We start from the raw sequence: 22,262 nt of genomic DNA on the forward strand, positions 1-22,262 counted from the left end.
ACCTCAAAGCTTTCAGTGAAGTGTATTGTTTGCGACCAACACAATCCAAGGATGAGCTGGGGCAGCAGCATCCTGCGACAAAATAGCATGCCTACAACTGACTAATCCATGTGTCTTTGGAGTGTGAGAGGAAGCCCTTGCAGGGAGAATGTACAATCTCCTTCCAGACAACAGTGGGAATTGAACCTGGGTGGCATAAGACTAACCTCTTTGCTATCATGCCACAGAAGAAAAACACACCCAAACTTTTTCAAATTACACAATGGGGAAGGTGAAGGAGTGTGTGGACCAAGCTGGCAGAGGGGGTGGTGGAAACGTGTACAGTTGCAGCATTTGAAGGACATTAGAACAGGTAATGGATGGGAAGGGTTTGGAGGGAAATGACTCAGGCACAGACAAGTGAGACTGGCTTGGGTGACCATCTTGCTCAGAATGGCTGAGTTGGGCCAAAGGGCCTGTTTGCATGCTGTATAACTCAATGACTCTACACATCCATATATCATCTCAGCTAACACACTATCAAGGAGTAGGTGTTACCCTCATAATTTTTCCATCTGGTAGTGGAGGCAACAGAAAAGACCCATTCCTCAGTACTGGAAAAAAGGCAGAAACACTTCCCCTCTTCCTTTTCAAACCCGCGGAAGGGTCTCAGCCTGAAACGTCAACTCTTTATTCCTCTCCATAGATGCCTGACCTGCTGAGTTCCTCTGGCATTCTGTGCATGTTTCTCCAGGTTTCCAGCTTTCCTTAGGTTTTGAGTGATTGTAATAAGACCATAAGACATAGGAGCAGAATTATGCCATTCAGCACATCGAGTCTGCTCCGCCATTTCATCATGGCTGATCCTTGATCCCACTCAACCCCATACACCTGCCTTCCCGCCATATCCTTTGATGCCCTGACTGATCAGGAAACTATCAACTTACACCTTAAATATACACATGGACTTGGCCTTCACCACATTCCACAGGTTCACTACACTCTGGCTAAAAAGGTTCCCCCTTACATCTGTTCTGAAGGATCACTCCTCAGTTTTGAGGTGGCGCCCTCTAGTTCTAGATAACCCCACCACTGGAAACATCCACTCCACATCCACCCTATCTAGTCCTTTCAACATTTGGTAGGTTTCAATGAGATCCCCACGCATTCTTCTAAACTCTAGTAAGTACAGGCCCAGAACTTCCAAATGCTGTTCCTATGCTAACCCTTTCATTCCCAGAATCATCCTCGTGAACCTCCTCTGGATTCTCTCCAATGACAACACATCCCTTCTGAGATATGGGGCCCAAAACTGTTGAGAGTACTCCAAGTGTGGCCTGACTGGTGTCTTATATAGGCTCTAGTCTGTCTCTAGGCCCTAATGTGAATGAAAACAGGAAATAATCTGTTAAATTATTTACTGGGACAACACTGTAGCATTATGTTTAGCACATTCGCTTTATTGCACCAGAACTAGGGGTTACTGAACTGGGAAGATATGAATATCGGGAATAATTTCAGATTTTCTTCACAGCTTTTTCGTTTGAGTTGTAGTTATACAGCTATCTTCAGCCCAATTTATCTATGCTGACTATGTGCCATTTACCTGCATTTATCTCAGCTCTCTCTAAACTCCTCTTATTCACGTATTCCCCAACAACCTGAACCAGCTAGGATAATTTCACACATCTTAGCACTGAAATAATTCTACAATCTATTGACTCACTTTCACGGACATATGTATTTACTTTTTTATTTATTATTGGCAGAATTTGTGCCCTTTGGCAAGTTAGATGTTTGTCAGACTTTGTGATGTGTAGTTTTTCATAAATTCTATTGTATTTCTTTTCCAGTAAATGCATGCAAGAACATGAATCTCAAGAGGTATCTGAAGATAAATTTACCATTGGACGTAAGACATCAGAGCAGAATTCAAAGTTCAAAGTAAAATTTATTATCAGCGTACGTACATGTCACCACATACAACCATGAGATTCTTTTTCTTGTGGGCATACTTAGCAAATCTATCTACAGAACAGTAACCATAAACTGTAAACATCAGGAACTGTAAACTATGAACAAACTGTACAAATGCAGATATAAATAAATAGCAATAGGCCTATTGCCCCATCAAGTCCGCTCCACCATTCCATCATGGCTAATTTATTATTCCTCTCCACCTTATTCTTCTGCTTTCTCCACATAACCTTTGACACCCTGACTAATCAAGAACCTATCAACCTCCAGTTTAAATATACTCAATGACTTGGCCTCCACAGCCGTCTGTGGCAATGAATTCCACCGAGTCGCCACCATTTGGCTAAATAAATTCGTCCTCATCTATGTTCTAAATGAATGGCCTTCAATTCTGAGGCTGTGCCCTCTGGTTCAAAACTTACCCACGACAAAAAACATCCTCTCTGCACCCACTGTTTTGGCCTTTCAATAGTCAATAGGTTTCAATGAGATCCCCCCTTCATTCTTCTAAACTTCAGCAAGTACAGACCCAGAGCCGGCAAACACTCCTCATATGTTAACCCTATCATTCTCATGAACCTCCTCTGGACCCTCTCCAAGGCCAGCATTTCTTCAATAAGGTGCCCAAAACTGCTCACAATAATCCAAGTGCGATCTGACCAAATCTTTTAAAGCCTCAGCATTGCGTCATTGTTCTTACTTACTTTCAAATTTATTTTGAAATTTACTTCCAACTTCGAAGTTTGTATTTATCCAACTCTCTCTTTAAGCAAGAAGTTGTGACTCATTTTAAACTATGACAATGCTAGTGTTATTAATACTGATAACCTTACTATCGAAATGAATGGCTGTGGCCTCTCTGCTTTGAGTTAACTATATATTTCAAGGGATTTGATAATTACATTGTGTTGACTGGTAATTGCGATTAGTGCTTCCTGCAGTTATTAATAGCCAAAGATCAACATGAGTTAGTGCAGTCATTATGCATTGTCTTTGTAGACCAGATACACAGTATTTGAGATTTCTATTAGTAACAGTACTCACTTTCCATTAGAATCTACCTTGCTGAACAGATACTTCAATGTCATCTGTGCCTCAGCTTCCAACATTGCCTAGTTCTCAAATATTCATTGAAACCTAACAAATATTGATAGAGTGGATGTGGAGAGGATGTTTCCAATAATGGGAGAGTCTAGGACCTCAGAATAGAAGGACATTAGATCAGAGATGAGGAGGAATTTCTTTAGTCAGTGTATAATTTATTGCCACAAATGTGTATATTTAAAGTGGAGGTTGAAAGTATTTAATTAGTAAGGGTGTCAAATGTTTTGGGGAGAAGGCCTGGCCCAGTCTGCTTCATTACGGTTTTATGGTTAAATCTGCTTCCTACTACAGAAGGAATGCTCATTTCTCTCTCTTTGCCTTTATCGCCACTGTCTTTGTTAGTTAAATAAAAGCCAATCCATTAAGGTCTCAACCTGACAAAATGACAGACATCAATAGCCTTAATTCCAAATGAGAGTAAAGCCTGTGGACAAAATTCCAAGAAAAATGTCACCTTAATTGGTCTCATGTCAGATTGCACAAAAGCTGTCTTTTAAGATAATAATAAAGATGAGCTTTATTTGTCATATTATTTTATTGCTTTGGAGCAGTGGCAGCCCTGTATAGCTGGATTTTTGTGGACAGACGCAGCTGATGGCTCTTCTGCACACGCTTCTGGAGGCACCCGAAGGCACTGCTGGCTCTGGCGAATTGATTGTCAACGTCTCTTACTACCATAGTGTCATGGAAATGACGGTGCCTGCGCAGGTGAACTGCTCAACTGTAGTGAGAGGGTGGTCGTCAATGGTGTTCTGAGGTGAGTTGTAAACACCACGAGGGGGCTTCTAATGGAGAATCATTGTTTACTTCAGGCTGACTGTTAACCTGAAAGCCCTTGCAGCCTTGGTGAACTAAGTGATTACAGCCTGTAGTGCATCCTCTGTGTGTGTGAGAAGAGCACAATCATCTGAATATAGAAGCTCGAGAGTGGGTGGTTGCTTGAGGGCTTCCATCAGTGCTATCAGCTGGCAGGATCCTGTCTCTAACACTGAGGTCCTGGAGACGACCAGCTTCCAAACATTGAAGCCACTTTGCTGCTCAAGCAGGTCCATTAGTCAGGCCACATGTCTCACATGGACAACTCCAGGTTACCAAAAGCAATTCTCTACAGAGAACGCTCTCAGAGCAAGAGAGATTGTTGTGCCTTGAACAAGAGGTACAAAGGCCAACTTCAGCAGCAGCTCTCTCAGGCAAATCAAGGTCAATGAGTGGCAGCAGCTGGCTTGTGACAGAGACCACTGGAGAATGCTGATCCAAGAACTTTGAGGATTCCAGAACAGCGACTGCTGAAGACAAGAGGAGATACAGGAAGGATCCTACTACCCAAGTGCCCTCATCCCAGCTGCTCCTGTGTCCCTACTGCTCCAGAGTCTGCAGATCCAGAATTGGCCTCTACAGTCACTAACATCATGCCGTCACTGCTGACAACTCTTCCCTCCAGATCTTTACAAGTGAAGAACCAGTCAGCATCACCATCTCATCTCATTACTGATCAGAACACAATTTATTTATGATGTAGATTGGCTTTATTTGTCACATGTACATGGAAACATCAAAATATAGAGTCAATTGTGGCGTTCGTATCAAAGTCCAATATTCAAAGTTCAAAGTAAATTTTATTATCAAAGTACATATATGTCATCAGATACAACCCTGATATTCATTTTCTTGTGGGCATACTCAGCAAATCTATAGAATAGTAACTACAACAGGTTCAATGAAAGATCAACCAGAATGCAACAAACTGTGCAAATGCAAATATAAATAACGAGAACATGAGGTGCTGAGATAAAGAGTCCTTAAAGTGAGATCATTAATTATAGGAACATTTCAATGGATGGGCAAGTGAGTGTAGCTATCCCCTTTTATTCAAGAGCCTGATGGTTGAGGAGCAGTTACTGTTCTTGAACCTGGTGGTGCGAGTCCCAAGGCTCTTGTACCTTCTACCTGATGGCAGCAGCGAGTAAAGAGCAAGGTCAAGGTGGTGAGGATCTCTGTTGATGGATTCTGCTTTCCTATGACAGTGTTTCATGTACTTTGTAGATGTGCTCGGTAGTTGAGAGGACTTTATATATGATGACCTGGGAAGAATCTACTACCTTTTGTAGGATTTTCCATTAAAGGCATTTGTGTTTCCATACCAGGCCATGATGCAGCCAGTCAATATACTCTCCACTACACACCTATAGAAGTTAGTCAAAGTTTTAGATGTCATGCCAAATCTTTAGATGTCACGTAAACACCAAAGGAAGTAGAGGCATTGCCATACTTCCTTCACAATGTGCTGGGTCCAGAACAGGTCCTCTGAAATATTGATACCCAGGAATTTAAAGTTGCTAATCCTCTCCACCTCTGATCCTTCAATGAAGACTGGGGTCATGGACCTCTGGTTTTCCTCTCCTGGAGTCTATAATCAGTTCCTTGGTTTTGCTCACATTGACAACATTCAGCAAATTTTCAATCCCCTTCCTGTATGCTGATTTATCGCCACATTTGGTTTGGCCCACACAGTCATAGGTGTAAAGCAAGTAGAGCAGGGGGCTAAGCACACATCCCTGTAATGCACTTGTGTTGATGGAGATCAAAGAAGAGATGCTGTTGAGGTCCTTAATTGGACATGGCATCAAAAGTTACAGGGAGAAGGCCAGGAACTGAAGTTGAGGAGTAGAAAAAAAAAAGGGTCAACCATGATTGAATGGCGGAACAGACTCTAGGGGCCAAATGGCTGAATTCTGCTCCTATGTCTTATGGTCTTGCCAATCTGAACTTATTTGGGTCTATCAGTAAGGAAATCCAGGATCCAATTGCACAAGGAGGTATTGAGGCCAAGGTCTTGAAGCTTAGAGAATAGTTTTGAGGGGATGATGATATTGAAAGCTGAGCTGTAGTCAATAAAGTGCACGTTGATATACAGTATGCATCTTGGCTGCCCAGATGTTTCAGGATTGAGCAAAGAGTCAATGAGATGGCATCTGCTGTTGACCTGCTGCTCAGGTAGGCAAATTGGAGTGGATCCAAGTTGTCTCCAGGCAGGTGCTGCTATGTTTTATCACCAACTTTTCAAAATACTTTGGCATTGCAGAAGTAAGTGCAACAGGGTGATAGTAATTAAGGTAGGTCACCACACTCTTCTTGGGCACTGGTACAATTGAAGCCTGCTTAAAGCAGGTGGGTACAACTCAATGGCGAAGTGAGAGGTTAAAGATCTCAGTAAACACACCAGCCAGTTAATCAGCACAGGTCCTTAGTATGTGGCCAGGTACCCTGTCCTTTCCAGGGATTCACCCTCCTGAAGGCAGCCTGCACATCAGCTTCAGAGACTGAGATCATTGGATCACCAAGGGATGTGAGGGGGGGGGGGGTTCACGATGATTTCTCCATGCTCTGACAGTCAAAGTATGTGTAGAAGGCACTGAGCCCATCTGGAAGCAAAGCCCTACTGTCTCCCATTGTTTGATTTAAATTTGTAGGATGTGATAGCATCCAAGCTCCACCACAGCTGCCGAGCATCCTTTGCTGATTCAAATTTGGTCCAGAATTTCCACTTTGCCCGTGAGATGGTTTTTCAGAGATCATACTTACACCTCGTGTAGTTTTCTTGGTCTCCAGACTTGAATGCCTCTGACCTGGCTGATCAAATCAAATCAGTGAGTACTGTGACAGGCAGACTGGAAGTCTTTCCAGCATCGCAAACCCACAACCTACTAACCCTTGCCCTAAACTTAGGTCTTTGGAACTTGGGAGGAAACTGAAGGCCGCATGGTCCTGTGAAAAATATAAAAATCCTTACAGACAGCAGTGGGAATTGAATCCTGATCAGTGATGCTGTAAAGCAATTATGCTATCCACTACGTTACACCAACATTAGCTGACATCTTGCTTTCCATGCAGATACTCTGTTTCTCAGTCTATAGCTCCTCTATTTTAAACATGTTGCAACTTGTCCAAAGGAGTTAACTGTGTGTCATAAAAATCTGAAAAGCATTTATCTGCTGACTCTGTGACAACAATATCTCAATGTTAAAGCAATAAACATTCATAATTTTTTGATTGCAAAGTTGATGTTACCTTTTCAATTGTCTTTGAACTTTTCCTCTCTTCTGCTTTCTAACCTAAAATTCAAATCAATTCTCCACCCAAATTCTTCAGTTTATGATATTCAGCTTTATCTTGGACTGTCGCCAGCCATGTTCTCATCCAAGGAGCTGCTTTGAACTTCTCTGCTTTTGTTGGGTGGTTTCTCTCTTCCTTTCGGAGGGTGTTCCTACCCCCAAGGCCATCAGCAGTTTGTGTGGTGTGACTGGTGATCCTGGGGCAGTCTCTTGGAGAGTACTGGCAGGCTATTGAATTCCTCCCAGGAAGTCACAGCGCTACATACACACTCACCACAATACAGATCAGGAGCATAACCCTGGCTGATCTTCAACTCTCTGGTCCAAGACTTCTGAAGCAAGATGGATTTGGACTGTAACTATCCTGATTATATCAGCTTACACAGCACAGATTAGGACTGAGCCAGGTCCCTGCAAACTAACATCATATAAACCAGGAAAACCTTCATGTCAGCACACACAACATGCTGAAGGAGCTGAGAAGGTCAGGAAGCATCTATGGAGAGGAATAAACAGTCAACGTTTTAGGCCAAGAACTTTCATCAGCACTTTTTAAAAGGTAGAGATCAGACCACCAGACGGCAGCAGCACGTCCTTGTTTGCAGGTTTGATGGTGAGGTTGGGATTAGAGTAGATAGAGTGGAGGCCATGGAACACCGATGACGGGTCTTGGCCTAAAACATTGACTGTCTATTCCTCTCCATAGATGCTGCCTGTCCTGCTGACTTCCTTCAGCATTTTGTGTGTGTTAATCTGGATTTCCAGCACCTCTCGAATCCGAGTTTAAAGCCTTCACATTGCTGTTTCTTACATCTCGTGGCCAGAATGTGGAAAATAAATTACAAAGGGCAAATGAAGAGACATGTAAAAAGGGCAATCATACAAAGGGGTTGGGGGATTTCAAAATCCAGGTAGATTGGGAAAATCAGGTTGGTGCTGGAGCCTAAGGGAAGGAATTTGTAGAATGCCTATCTAACGAGAGCTCATTAAAACAACTTGTGGTTGAACCCACTAGGGCGGGGGTCGGCAACCTGCGGCTCCCGAGCCATTTGTGGCTCTTTCACCTCTGTGCTGAGGCTCCCTGTGGCTTTGGGAAATAATTGGTCAGTATTTAATTAAAATGTATTTTATGTTAGTTTGTTAGCTTTTGAAATGTAATTCTAAATTTGAAGATTATGGTGATCTTGTACAATCTAAGTGTGGCGACACATTTCCTGGCACATCCAAAACGGCTCACAATTAGCCAGCATTCAGGCTAAGGGAGATAGCCTACGGGGGTTTGTGAGTACGCGTCTTTTGCAGCATCTGCGTCCATGGGGGCTGGGTTGAGGGAGGCTTAAAAGCAAGGCTGTTTAGTTCGAATAAAGTTATTTGACTGCAGTTTACTGACTGCGTGAGCACACCGCTACAACGTGTTTTTATCGCTATTAATATACGTCACCACTGCCAATACCTGACACCCGCCAGTGCGCGATTTCTTTAATTTTTCGATCCAAGGTAAGCCAACTATGGAGAATTCTAAAAAAAGAAAAGTGACTGAAGAAAACAGAACGTTTAATGATACGTGGACAGATTCATTTGCTTTCACTGTTGACGAGACTGGTTTACCGGTATGCTTAATATGCAATGAGAAACTAGCAAACAACAAAAAGTCAAATGTCGCAAGGCATTTCCAGAATAAACACGCAGCCTTTGCTCAAAAATATCCGGATGGAGATGAGAGAAAAAAAGCCGTTTCGGAACTGATGCGGAAGGTTGATCTGAGCAAAAATCATTTCCAGAAATGGATGAAGTCTGGAAAATCAACGACATACGCCAGTTATATTGCCGCTCAGGAAATAGTCAGGCACGGGAAGCAGTTTACAGATGGTGAATATATAAAAGAATCTTTCATTAAGATTTCAGAACATCTATTCACGGACTTTAAAAACAAGAGTGAAATTGTGCAGAAAATCAGGGATATGCCCCTCTCTGCAAAGACTGTCAAAGACAGAACCATAAAAATGGCAGAAGACATCACAAGACAGCAAATTAAAGACATCAATTCAGCTGTGGCCTACTCGATTGCCTGTGACGAGTCTAAAGACAAAGGTGATATTGAACAAATAGCGTTGTTCTGCCGGTATGTAAACTCTGCCGGGCCACAGGAAGAACTGATTGAGTTGATACCTCTAAAAGACCAAACACGGGGGGAGGACATCTGTGAGGCTGTCTTGAATTGTTTAAGAGCCAAAGGAATAAAGACCACCCATCTGGTGTCAGTAGCTACTGATGGGGCGCCGAATATGACGGGAACGCACAAGGGATTTGTGGCTTTACTGCAGAAGTCGCTGGACAGAAAGCTGCTGACTTTTCACTGCATCTTGCACCAAGAGGCACTGTGCGCTCAAACATTTCCTCCGGAATGCACAGAAGTAATGGATGTTGTCATTCAGATTGTCAATAAAATAATGGCAAAAAGTTTAAATCACCGTCAATTCCGTTTGTTACTGGACGAGCTGGAAAGCGCATATTCTGATCTCCTGCTGCACAACAAAGTCCGGTGGCTGTCCAAAGGGGAGGTGCTGAAACGCTTTGTCGCGTGTCTGGAAGAAGTGAAAACTTTCCTGGGCAGCAAAGGGCTCAACTTTCCTGAGCTGGAACAGCCAGAGTGGCTGGAAAAGCTACACTTCATGGTAGACATGACAGCGCACCTGAACACGCTGAACACAGCTCTTCAACGGGGTAAGGACGTACAGCCCTGCACATGTTGGAGAATGTTTTGGCATTCGAGCGCAAGTTGACGTTGCTTGCCAGAGATTTACAGAAAGGCACATTGTCTCACTTCCCCAATTTGAGAGAGTTCAAACAAGGTCACGACATGATAAATTCGGAGTATTTACATTCTGCAATCATCGCAATGCAAACATCGTTTGGGAAACGCTTCTGTGAGTTCAGAGAGGAAAAAAACACATTATCCTTCCCGGTCACTCCCCTAAGCATCGATCCATCCCTACTAAATACGACTGCTTTGTCAGGTGTGAGTCAACCTGAACAAGTATGATAAATATTTTAATTGCCTATTATTTTACGTATATTCATATGTTTTCATTGTTCAGTGAAATAGTCCTTTTATTTTTCAGGTTGACAGCTGGCTGACGTTATTTTTGGTTTGCTGCTGGCGGCAAATTTAAGTTTGGTGTTTTTCATAAATACAAGGACTCAAATAGACGTTGAGTATTTTACTTAAAAGTAACCTTCAACCCAACGTCTTTTTTTCGGAGTTCAAAATGTTTTTGTTGCATGCAGAAATGTAATTTCATTTTCTCTGCAGGAGTTCATCAATTTCATAAATGCAACACATTATAGTTTGTTTATACATAGCATAAAGGCAAAACAAAACGTTGTATGCAGTGTTATTTCATTTTAAATGTCAAGCGGGTTTTGCGGCTCCCAGTGTTTTCTTTTCTGTGGGAAACGGGTCCAAGTGGCTCTTTCAGTGGTAAAGGTTGCTGACCCCTGCACTAGGGGAAAGGCAATTTTGGAATGGGTGTTGTGTAATGAACCAGATTTGATTAGGGAGCTTAAGTTAAAATAACCAAAATAAGTGGCAATGACAGCCTTGCACTCAACATCTATGAGCCAAGGAATGGATTGTGGGCTTCAGGAAGAGAAAGTTGAGGGAATACACACCAGTCACCATTGGATGGGGTGTCGGATGTGGTGGGATCAACAGTGGAAAAGGTGAGCAGCTTCAAGAACCAGCGTGTCAACAGCTATCCCAGACCCAGCATCATCATCATCATCATCATCATGTGCTGTGTTGTATGACATAGGCAATTATGAACTCATGACCATGATTCTTCATGACAAATTTTTCTACAGAAGTGGTTTGCTGTTGCCTTCTTCTGGACAGAATCTTTACAAGTCAGGTGACCCCAGCCATTATGAATACTCTTCAGAGATTGTCTGCCTGGTATCAGTGGTCACATAACTAGGACTGAAGTGCACCAGCTGCTCATACAACCATCCACCACCTGCTCCCATGGCTTCACATGACCCTGATCAGTAGTGGGGAGGGAATGAGCAAGTACTACAGCTTTCCCAAGGGTGATTTGTAGGCGAATGGAAGGAAGAGGAACCTACACCTCATTGGTAGAGACTTATAACCATATAACAATTACAGTACTGAAACAGGCCATCTCGGCCCTTCTAGTCTGTGCCAAACGCTTACTCTCACCTAGTCCCACTGACCTGCACTCAGCCCATAACCCTCCACTCCTTTCCTGTCCATATACCTATCCAACTTTTTTTTTAAAATAACAATATCGAACCTGCCTCTACCACTTCTACTGGAAGCTCATTCCACATAGCTACCACTCTCTAAGTAAAGAAGTTCCCCCTTATGTTACCCCTAAACTTTTGCCCCTTAACTCTCAACTCATGTCCTCTTGTTTGAATCTCCCCTACTCTCAATGGAAAAAGCCTATCCACATCAACTCTATCTATCCCCATCATAATTTTAAATACCTCTATCAAGTCCCCCCTCAACCTTCTACGCTCCAAAGAATAAAGACCTAACTTGTTCAACCTTTCCCTGTAACTTAGGTGCTAATACCCAGGTAACATTCCAGTAAATCTTCTCTGTACTCTCTCTATTTTGTTGAAATCTTTCCTATAATTCAGTGACCAGAACTGTGCACAATATTCCAAATTTGGCCTCACCAATGCCTTGTACAATTTTAAACACTACATCCCAACTCCTATACTCAATACTCTGATTTATAAATGCCAGCATACCAAAAGCTTTCTTCACCACCCTATCCACACGAGATTCCACCTTCAGGGAACTATGCACCATTATTCCTAGGTCACTCTGTTATTTCCAGCCCACCATCCAAAGACCCACTATATTGATGCATTTATGAAGATGATATGCCAGCAGCTTTACTTCATTAGGAGACAATATAGTATGTCACCAAAGACCCCAGCAATTTCTACAGATGTCCTGTAGAGAGCATTCAAACTGGTTACATCGCTGTCTGGTGTGGAGGCACCAATGTACAGGACTGGAAAAAACTGCAAAGGGTTGTAAACTCAGTCAGCTCCATCGTCAGCATAAGCTACCCCACCATTGAGAGCATCTTCAGAAGGCAATGCCTCAAGAGGGCAGCATCAAGGAGGAGGTAAGGAGCCTGAAGGTGCACACTCAATATTTCAGGAACAGCTTCTTCCCTATCCACCATCAGGTTTCATGAACACTACCTCATTCATCATTTTGCAATATTTATCTTTTTCAATATATCCTTATTGTAATTCATAGTGATTTTTATTTATTGCATTACAATGCTGCTGCAAACCAAGAAATTTCATGATGTATGCCATTGATAATAACCCGATTCTGATTCAATTATTTTATTCGCTATTCTGAGATCTCCTTTTGAAATCAACAGATGCATTTCTTTCATAGCACGTCCTAATTAGCAACAGACTCATTAGTTTTCTCTGCAGTTGGGTCTGTTATGCAATCAGATAGATTCCAGATTGTTCAGGCAAGGCCAGTAGGAATTATTCTCAGAAGATCTAAAGTCACCCTGAGAATATTAGCAAACTTTATTCTGGCTGATATAAAAAATAGGAGAGCGCTTTAAAACACTTCCAGACAGATGTATTTTCTAGGTTTAAAACAAACACAAGAGCCCTGGTAGTACATGGAACATAGAACAGAACAGCACGAGAACAGGCTCTTTGGTCCACAATGTTGAGCTGAACCAATTAAATTAGTAATCAAATGGCCAACTAAACTGATCTCTTCTGTCTACACAACGTCCATATCCTTTCATCTCATTCATATGCCTATCTAAACATCTCTATGAAGTCCCCAATGAATCTGCCTCGACCACTACATTAGGCAGCATATTCCAGACACCCACCACTCTGTAAAAAACTTGCTCCTCACATCTCCTTTGAAATTACCCCCTCTCACTTTACATACATGCCCTCTGGTGTTAGACATTTTGAACCTGGGGAAAATATATTGTCTATCTACTCTATTTATGCGTCTCATAATTTTATAAACGTCGGTCAGATCTTCCCTCAGCCTCTGCCACTCCAGAGAAAACAACCCAAGTTTGTCCAACCTGTCACGATAGCAAACCAGACAGCATCTTGGTAAACCTCGCGTGCACCCTCTCTAAAGCCTCAACATCCTTCCTATAGTGGGGTAACCAGAACTCTGAATAATATTCCAGAGGCAACCTAACTCGAGTTTTATAAAGCTGCAACATAACTTCCTGACTTTTGAACTCAATGCCTCGACTAATAGAGTGAAGCATTCCTTAAGCCTTCTTAATCACCCTATCAACCCGTGTAGCCACTTTCAGGAAGTTATGAACTTGGATCCAAAGATCACCCTGGAGATCTCCCTGAACTTGGACCCCAGGATCTTACAATTAACAGTGTACTGTCTCTTTGCATTTGCCCCATCAAGGTGCAACACCTCACATTTTATCTGATAAATGTCAATCTGCCACTTCTCTGCCCATATCTGCAAATGATCTACATCCCGTTGTATTCTGTGCCAGTCATCTACTCTAACCTCAACATGATCAATTTTCGTAACAATTGCAAACTTACCAACATCACAAACAGCAGAGGTCCCAATACAAATCCCTGTAGACCATCACTAATGATAGGCCCCCAGTGAGAATAAAGTCCCATCAACTACTACCCTCTGTCTTCTATGGGCAAATCAATTCTGAATCCAAGTCAAATCAAGTCACTTTTATTGTCATTTTGACCATAACTGCTGGTACAGTACACAGTAAAAACAAGACAACATTTTTCAGGACCGTGGTTCTACATGTAACAATACAAAAACAACACTAAACTATGTAAAAACACAGAAAAAGCTACACTAGACTACAGACCTACTGCATAAAGTGCACAGAACAGTGCAGGCATTACAATAAACAATAGACAAGATGATAGGGACAGTAGAGGGCAGTAAGTTGGTGTCAGTCCAGGCTCTGGGTATTGAGTCTGATAGCTTGGGGGAAGAAACTGTTACAGTCTGGTCATGAGAGCCTGAATGCTTCGGTGCCTTTTCCCAGACGGCAGGAGGGAGAAGAGTTTGTATGAGGGGTGCATGGGGTCCTTCGTAATGCTGTTTGCTTTGCGGATGCGGTAAATGTCTGTAATGGCAGGAAGAGAGACCCCGATGATCTTCTCAGCTAAACTCACTATCCGCTGCAGGGTCTTGCGATCCGAGATGGTGCAATTTCCGAACCAGGCAGTGATGCAGCTGCTCAGAATGTTCTCAATACAACCTCTGTAGAATGTGATGAGGATTGGTGGGGGAGGGGGGAAAGAGATGGACTTTCCTCAGCCTTCACAGGAAGTAGAGATGCTGCTGGGCTTTCTTTGCTATGGAGCTGGTGTTGAGGGACCAGGTGAACACCAAGAAATTTCGTGCTCTTAACAATCTCTACCGAGGAGCCGTCGATGTTCAGCGGGGAGTAGTCGCTCCGTGTCCATCTGAAGTCAACAACCATCTCTTTTGTTTTGTTCACATTCAGAGATAGGTTGTTGGCTCTGCACCAGTCCATTAGCCGCTGCACCTCCTCTCTGCAAGCTGACTCGTCATTCTTGCAGATGAAACCCACCATGGTCGTGCCATCGGCGAACTTGATGTTGTGATTTGAGCTGTGTGTTGCAGCACAGTCGTGGGTCAGCAGAGTGAGCAGCAGTGGACTGAGCACACAGCCCTGGGGGGCCCCCATGCTCAGTGTGATGGTGTTGGAGATGCTGCTCCCGGTCCGGACTGACTGAGGTCTCCCAGTCAGGAAGTCAAGGATCTAGTTGCAGAGGGAGGTGTTCAGGCCCAGTAGGCTCAGCTTTCCAATCAGTTTCTGAGGAATGATTGTGTTGAATGCTGAACTGAAGTCTATGAACAGCCAAACAGCCAATCCACCATGTATCCTATGCATCTTAACCTTACAGATGAACCTCCCATTTGGGACCTTGTCAAATGCCTTATAGGTTGAGTAGCCCTTATCCAAAATTCCAAAGTTTGTAAACTTCGGAAATCCAAAATGTTTTGGAGTGCTGGCATGATGGTTCAACTGGAAAATTCCACAAGGCACTGGGAAGACTCCCAGGTAATGCGCACCATAGACAGTTCTGAGAAGTGACCTCACATATGCAATGAGCAGAAGTTAATGAAAAATAGAAAAACACTGCATGGAGTGAAAAATGAAGATATCGACCATGTATTGAAAGAGTAATTTGTCAGTGTTGGATATGCCACTTAATGGTATGTGATCATGAAACAAGCAAAGATCTATCGTGGCAAACTGAAAATTGAAAGTAATTGTAAATATTCAGCAGGCTCGTTGCAGAAATTTAAGACACTGAATTAAATTCTTACAGATTTTAAACATTTTTAAAGCTAAAGCGACTGCTGATCATGAAGCAGCAGAGAAATTACGAGTTTGCAAAGATAGCTACTAATCAAAATCTAACAAAAGAACATGTCCACAATGCAGATTGTTTTTATACATTGCATAAAGCCTAATAAAAGTAAAATACAAGTACTGTGCACTGTATCTCTTAATCATAGATGGATATGGAAAGCCTGCTGTTGTTTGTTGTTCAACAGCTGATTCTGATATTCTTCTGATGCCGCTGTGCTGCTTCTGTTATCTTGCACACATTATATTTTCATTATATTATTGGCATGCAATAATTTTTACTGTTAAATACATGTGTGAGGAACAAGTGTAAGACAAAGACTTAGCAGTAAAATTCAGAGTTGGAAATGATGGCTATCCCAAGCTAGCTCATTCTATATTCCAAAATCCCAAAAAAATCTGAAATCCAAAACACTTGTGGCCTCAAGCATTTTGGATAAGGGATACTCAACCTGGACTAAAATCCATGTAGACAATATCCACAGCTCTACCTTCAGCAATCACCTTGTTGAAAAACTCAATCTAGTTAGTAAGATGACTTGCCCACACAAAGTCATGCCTAATTAGGCTATGGTTTCCCCCCAAACACTCATAAATCCTATCCCTGAGAACTGTCTCCAGTAACTCCCCCAACACTGATGTGAGATTCACCAGACTGTAGTTTCCAGATTATCCCTGGTTGCCTTCTTGAAGAAGAAAACAACATTAGCTATTTGCCAGTCCTCTGGGAACTCACCTGTAACTAGAGAGAACACAAAAGATATTGGTCAAGGGCCCAGAAATCTCTTCACTTGCCTCTCTCAATAACCTGGAATATATTCCATCAGACCCTGGGAATTTATTGAACGTAATACTCTTTAAGAGACCCAACACGACCTCCTCCTTAACCTCAAAATGCCCCAGCATATTAATACACTGCACTGATGTCAGGAGTGGACATGGAATGGACCCAAATGCAGGACACAGGCACTGAAGTCCTAGGGGTAGGACAGGATGAGGATGCCATGGCATGCAAGGGGTAATGCAAGGGCTGGATCCCAGAGGTCAGGCAAGGCAGGAGGATCCCAGAGTTCAGGCAGGCAGAAGAGCCCCCTGGGGCGGGCACATAACTCCTGGGCAGGGCCACCTCCCAGGCAGGAACTCAGAGGCCCGGGCACGATGCAGAACCCTGGGCAGGTGCGGGACAACCCGTAAGGAGCAATGGGTGGAAAGGGTCGGAGTCCTCAGGGCGGGCCACATGGATCCTGGGCAGGGCCGCCTCCCAGGCAGAAACACAGAGGCCTGGGCAAGGCACAGACACCCGGGCAGGTGCAGGGCACAACCCAGAGGTGAGGGGTAAGGAAGGGAACAAAGTTCCTCCACCCAGCAATGGCAGACAGCCTGGCTTCCCCTGACAGAGGCAAGGGGCAAAACCACCCATAGGGTAACAGCAACAGCCTGACTTACCCAACAGGGGCAAGGGACAGGAAGGGACAGAACCACCCAAGAGGTAACAGCAACAGCCTGACTGACCCAACAGAGGCAAGGGAACAGAACAGAGCTGGGTCCAGGGTGAGCAGCAGGACAACCATGATACATCAGGTAAATTGGGAAAGGCAACTGACAGCATGACAGCACAGGCAAGGCAAATAAAGTGGAACAGCAGGACCTGCACACACATGAGAAGCAGGGGAACAAGACCAACCAGACAGAACAGGCCAGAACAGAACAGGCCAGCAACCAGGCGCAGAGCAGGATTCAGAGCCGGCGGACCAGGCGCAGAGCAGGATTCAGAGCCGGCGGACCAGGCGCAGAGCAGGATTCAGAGCCGGCGGACCAGGCGCAGAGCAGGATTCAGAGCCGGCGGACCAGGCGCAGAGCAGGATTCAGAGCCGGCGGACCAGGCACGGAGCAGGATTCAGAGCCGGCAGAGCAGGTTAAACCAGCTCCAGAGCAGGATTCAGAGCCAGCAGCCCAGGACAAACCCCCCAACTAGTCTCAGTCCCCGAGCCCCTTATAAACACCTGCCCCCTAATAGGCAACAGGTGTACCTCCTGATGCACCATCAATAACTCACACTGAGACGTAGGCGAGATATCGGCTTTTATTGACTGGAAGAAGGAACCAGGAGTGAGTGTCTATCATACAAGGTCCTGGAGACTGAGGCCGATCTTCAGGCCGCAGGTCTCCTTTATACAGGGGCCTGTGGGAGGAGCCACAGGAGCAGTCAGCAGGGGCGTGTCCCGACAGGCACATAGTTCACCACATTCACCCCCCCTTCGTTTGAAAAAGTCCTCATGTAGCGAAGGTTCTTACAAGTCAAGCCGATCAGGCGGTCGAATCTGTCGCTGCGATCTACGTAGCACCGGCTGTGACCGCATAGGTGCCGGCAACATTGGCGATTGCACAGGGGACGGGGGTTGCGCGTGTTCTTGCCCACTAGGCGCCGGTGATCCCTCATGCATGTGCGAGGCGCCTGGTATAAATGCGTACGAAACGCCCGGTATACAAGTGTCGTGAGGAGTCTGTGTAGGGCCTGGTGAGGACGGTGTCACCTCTGGTGCAGGGTTCACAGTTACCGGAGAGCCTTCAGGGTAGTGGTCTGCTGCACCTGCGGGTGCCAGGTCGCGGATGGAGACCGTGTCCTCCCGCCCATCAGGTAAGACCACGTAAGCATACTGGGGGTTCGCATGGAGAAGGTGAACCCTCTCCACCAGCGGGGAGTATTTATTGCTCCTCACATGTTTCCGGAGCAGCACTGGCCCCGGGGACGTCAGCCAAACTGGTAGGGTGGTCCCAGTGACAGACTTCCTGGGAAAAGAGAATAGGCGTTCGTGAGGGGTGGCATTGGTGGACGTACATAACAGAGAGCGGATAGAGTGCAGTGCCTCAGGGAGGACCTCCTGCCATCGAGAGACCGGCAACCCTTTGGACTTAAGGGCTAAAAGTGTGGCCTTCCACACTGTGGCATTCTCCCGCTCTACCTGGCCATTACCCCGGGGATTATAACTCGTGGTCCGACTGGTAGCAATGCCCCTAGCTAGCAAGTACTGGCGCAGCTCCTCACTCATAAAGGAGGACCCTCTATCACTGTGGATATAGCAGGGATACCCGAACAGAGTGAAGAGCTGGCGCAGGGCTTTTATGACGGACGTGGCAGTGGTGTCGGGGCAGGGGATGGCAAAGGGGAACCGTGAGAACTCGTCAATAACACTGAGAAAATAGACATTGCGGTCAGTGGAGGGAAGGGGGCCCTTAAAGTCAACACTCAGGCGTTCAAAAGGGCGGGTGGCCTTGACAAGTTGTGCCGTGTCAGGACAGTAGAAGTGCGGTTTGCACTCGGCACAAATTTGGCAGTCCCTGGTCATCGTCCTGATGTCCTCCAGGGAGTACGGCAGGTTCCGAGCTTTCACAAAATGGTAAAATCGGGTGACCCCCGGATGGCAAAGTTGTGCATGAAGGGCGTACAGCTGGTCGAGCTGTGTGCTAGCACATGTTCCCCGGGATAGGGCATCAGGGGGCTCATTGAGTCTGCCAGGCCGGTACAGGATATCATAGGTGTAGGTGGAGAGTTCTATCCTCCACCGCAAAATCTTATCATTTTTGATCTTGCCCCGCTGTTGGTTGCTGAACAGGAACGCAACCGAGCGCTGGTCGGTCAGCACAGTGAATCTTTTGCCAGCAAGATAGTGCCTCCAGTGCCTAACAGCCTCCACTATGGCCTGGGCTTCTTTCTCCACCGCGGAGTGCCGAATTTCAGAGCCTTGGAGGGTGCGAGAAAAGAATGCTACTGGTCTGCCTTCCTGATTAAGGGTAGCAGCCAGAGCGAAATCGGAGGCATCACACTCCACTTGGAAGGGAGCGGTCTCGTCCACTGCATGCATCGTAGCTTTGGCAATGTCCGCTTTAATGCAGTTGAAGGCCGCGCAGGCCTCAGCAGAGAGGGGAAACGAGGTAGACTTGACCAGGGGGCGAGCCTTGTCTGCGTAATGGGGGACCCATTGGGCGTAATAGGAAAAAAACCCCAGGCACCGTCTGAGGGCCTTGAGAGTGGTGGGAAGAGGGAGCTCTAACAGGGGGCGCATACGTTCGGGATCAGGCCCAATAACCCCGTTTTCCACGACATACCCAAGTATAGCAAGGCGGGTGGTACCAAAAACACACTTGTCCCTGTTATAAGTAAGGTTCAGAGCTGCGGCCACTTGGAGAAACCATTGGAGGTTGGCGTCATGATCTGGCCTGTCATGACCACAGATGGTGATGTTATCCAGATAGGGAAATATGGCCTGCAGTTGGTACTGGTCCACCATCCGGTCCATTTCCCTCTGGAAGACAGAGACACCATTCGTGACACCGAAAGGGACGCGCAGGAAGTGATAGAGCCGGCCGCCCGCCTCGAAGGCGGTGTAGGGGCGGTCCTCTGGGCAGATGGGGAGCTGGTGATAAGCGGATTTCAGATCTATTGTCGAGTACACCTTATACTGAGCAATCTGGTTGACCATATCCGCGATGCGGGGTAGGGGGTATGCGTCAAGCTGCGTAAACCTATTGATGGTTTGACTATAGTCCACCACCATCCTATTTTTCTGCCCAGTCCAAACAACAACCACCTGGGCCCTCCAAGGGCTTGTGCTCGGCTCAATGATCCCCTCCCTGAGCAGCCGCTGCACCTCCGACTGAATGAAGGCCCGGTCCCCCGCGCTGTACCTCCTGCTTTTGGTTGCCACAGGTTTACAGTCGGGGGTCAGGTTGGCGAACAGCGGTGGGGGAGGGATCTTGAGAGTGGAGAGGCTGCAAGTGTCGGTAGCGCAGCTGTTGGCCTGGTTCTGGATGGGATGTGTGTGTCCGTGTGTGTGTGTGGTCAGTAGCGGGGTATGTGAAGAAGTCCCACAAAACTGAGGATTCTTGACAGTGAGTGGTGGGAGGGGCCCGTCGTATACCATAGTCACACTTTCGAGATGGCTCTGGAAGTCCAGCCCCAATAGCACAGGTGCACACAGATTAGGCATGACCAGCAGTTCAAAGTCCCGATATTCTGTGCCTTGCACCACCAAAGTCGCTACACAACCCGCCCGGATGTCTGCGGACTGCGACCCAGAGGCCAAATGGAACCTCCGACTGACCGGCCGCGTTGCAAGTCCGCAGCGTTGCACTGTGTCTGGGTGAATAAAACTCCCAGTGCTGCCCGTGTCAAACAGGCATCCAGTCCAATGCCCCTCCACCTGGATGTCCATCATGGATCTTGCAAGCTGGTGTGGGGCGCTTTGGTCGAGAGTCACAGTGGCCAGAGTTGGATCGCCGTCGGGGTACCCGGTCAGCATCGGAGGGCCGGGGGCGGGGCATGCTGACGCCGACAAAGATGGCCGCTCACATCCGGGGTACCCGGTCAGCATCCGAGGATCGGGGGCGGGGCGTGCTGACGTCGACAAAGATGGCCGCCCACATCCCGGCATGCAAGATGGCGGCCCCCACGTTTCACCCGCAGCGCTGCACTCCGCTCGAGGTTGAGACTTACAGACCTTGGCGAAGTGGCCCCGCTTTCCGCAGCTGGAGCAGGTCGCTTCTCGCGCTGGACAGCGTTGTCGAGGATGTTTCTTTTGGCCACAGAAATAACAAAGCACGAGTTTCTTACGGGCCACAGCCGTGGTCTGGGTCGGGGAGCTCGTGGAATGGCGACTGGCGGCGGCGTTGGCGAATTCGCTCCCGGGAGCCGGCGGTGGCGGGGTCTGAGGCGTCCACGAAACCGGCGGGGAATTGCGCGACTGGACAGCGTCGGCGTTATGCCGCGCAGCTTCTAGAGCGTTGGCCTTCTCTATCGCCGAGCTTAAGGTAAGATCCGAGTTCTCCAGCAGCCGCTGGCGCATGTACACTGACCTCAGTCCCGTCACAAAGGCGTCTCGCACCAGCAGCTCCACATGCTGTTCTGCCGTGAGCGTCTTGCAGTCACAAGCTCGGACGAGTGTCTGTAGTGCTCGGAGAAACTCAGCGCACGATTCGCCAGGCCGCTGTTGCCGGGTAGCTAAGCGATGTCTTGCGTAGACGGTGTTCACCGGCCGCAGGTACTGTCGTTTGAGGGCGTCCAGTGCCCCTTCGTAGGTCGGCAGGTCCCGGATAAAGGAGTAAACTTTGGAGGAGACCCTCGAGAGTAGGATTCTGTGCATAACGGCGGGTTCAGTCGCACGAAGCTCCGCCAAGTACGATTGGAAGCATGCAAGCCAGTGTTCAAAAGCGAGAGCTGCGTCAGGGTCTTGAGGGTCCAAATCCAACCGGTCCGGACGCAAAACGGGTTCCATGTTTTAAAACTTCCAGTCAATAAAATTGATGCACCATCAATAACTCACACTGAGACGTAGGCGAGATATCGGCTTTTATTGACTGGAAGAAGGAACCAGGAGTGAGTGTCTATCATACAAGGTCCTGGAGACTGAGGCCGATCTTCAGGCCGCAGGTCTCCTTTATACAGGGGCCTGTGGGAGGAGCCACAGGAGCAGTCAGCAGGGGCGTGTCCCGACAGGCACATAGTTCACCACACCTCCTTAAGCCAAGATGATCCAATGGCTCCGGGTAACAGGAGGGCTGGCTGCAAGGCCCAGAGACTGGAGTACGCGGACCGGAGCAAGACCTGGAAGGGGGGGCTCCGGACCGGACCCTAACAACTGAT

Source organism: Hypanus sabinus, chromosome X2, assembly GCF_030144855.1.
Source record: "Hypanus sabinus isolate sHypSab1 chromosome X2, sHypSab1.hap1, whole genome shotgun sequence".
Classification (NCBI taxonomy): domain Eukaryota; kingdom Metazoa; phylum Chordata; class Chondrichthyes; order Myliobatiformes; family Dasyatidae; genus Hypanus; species Hypanus sabinus.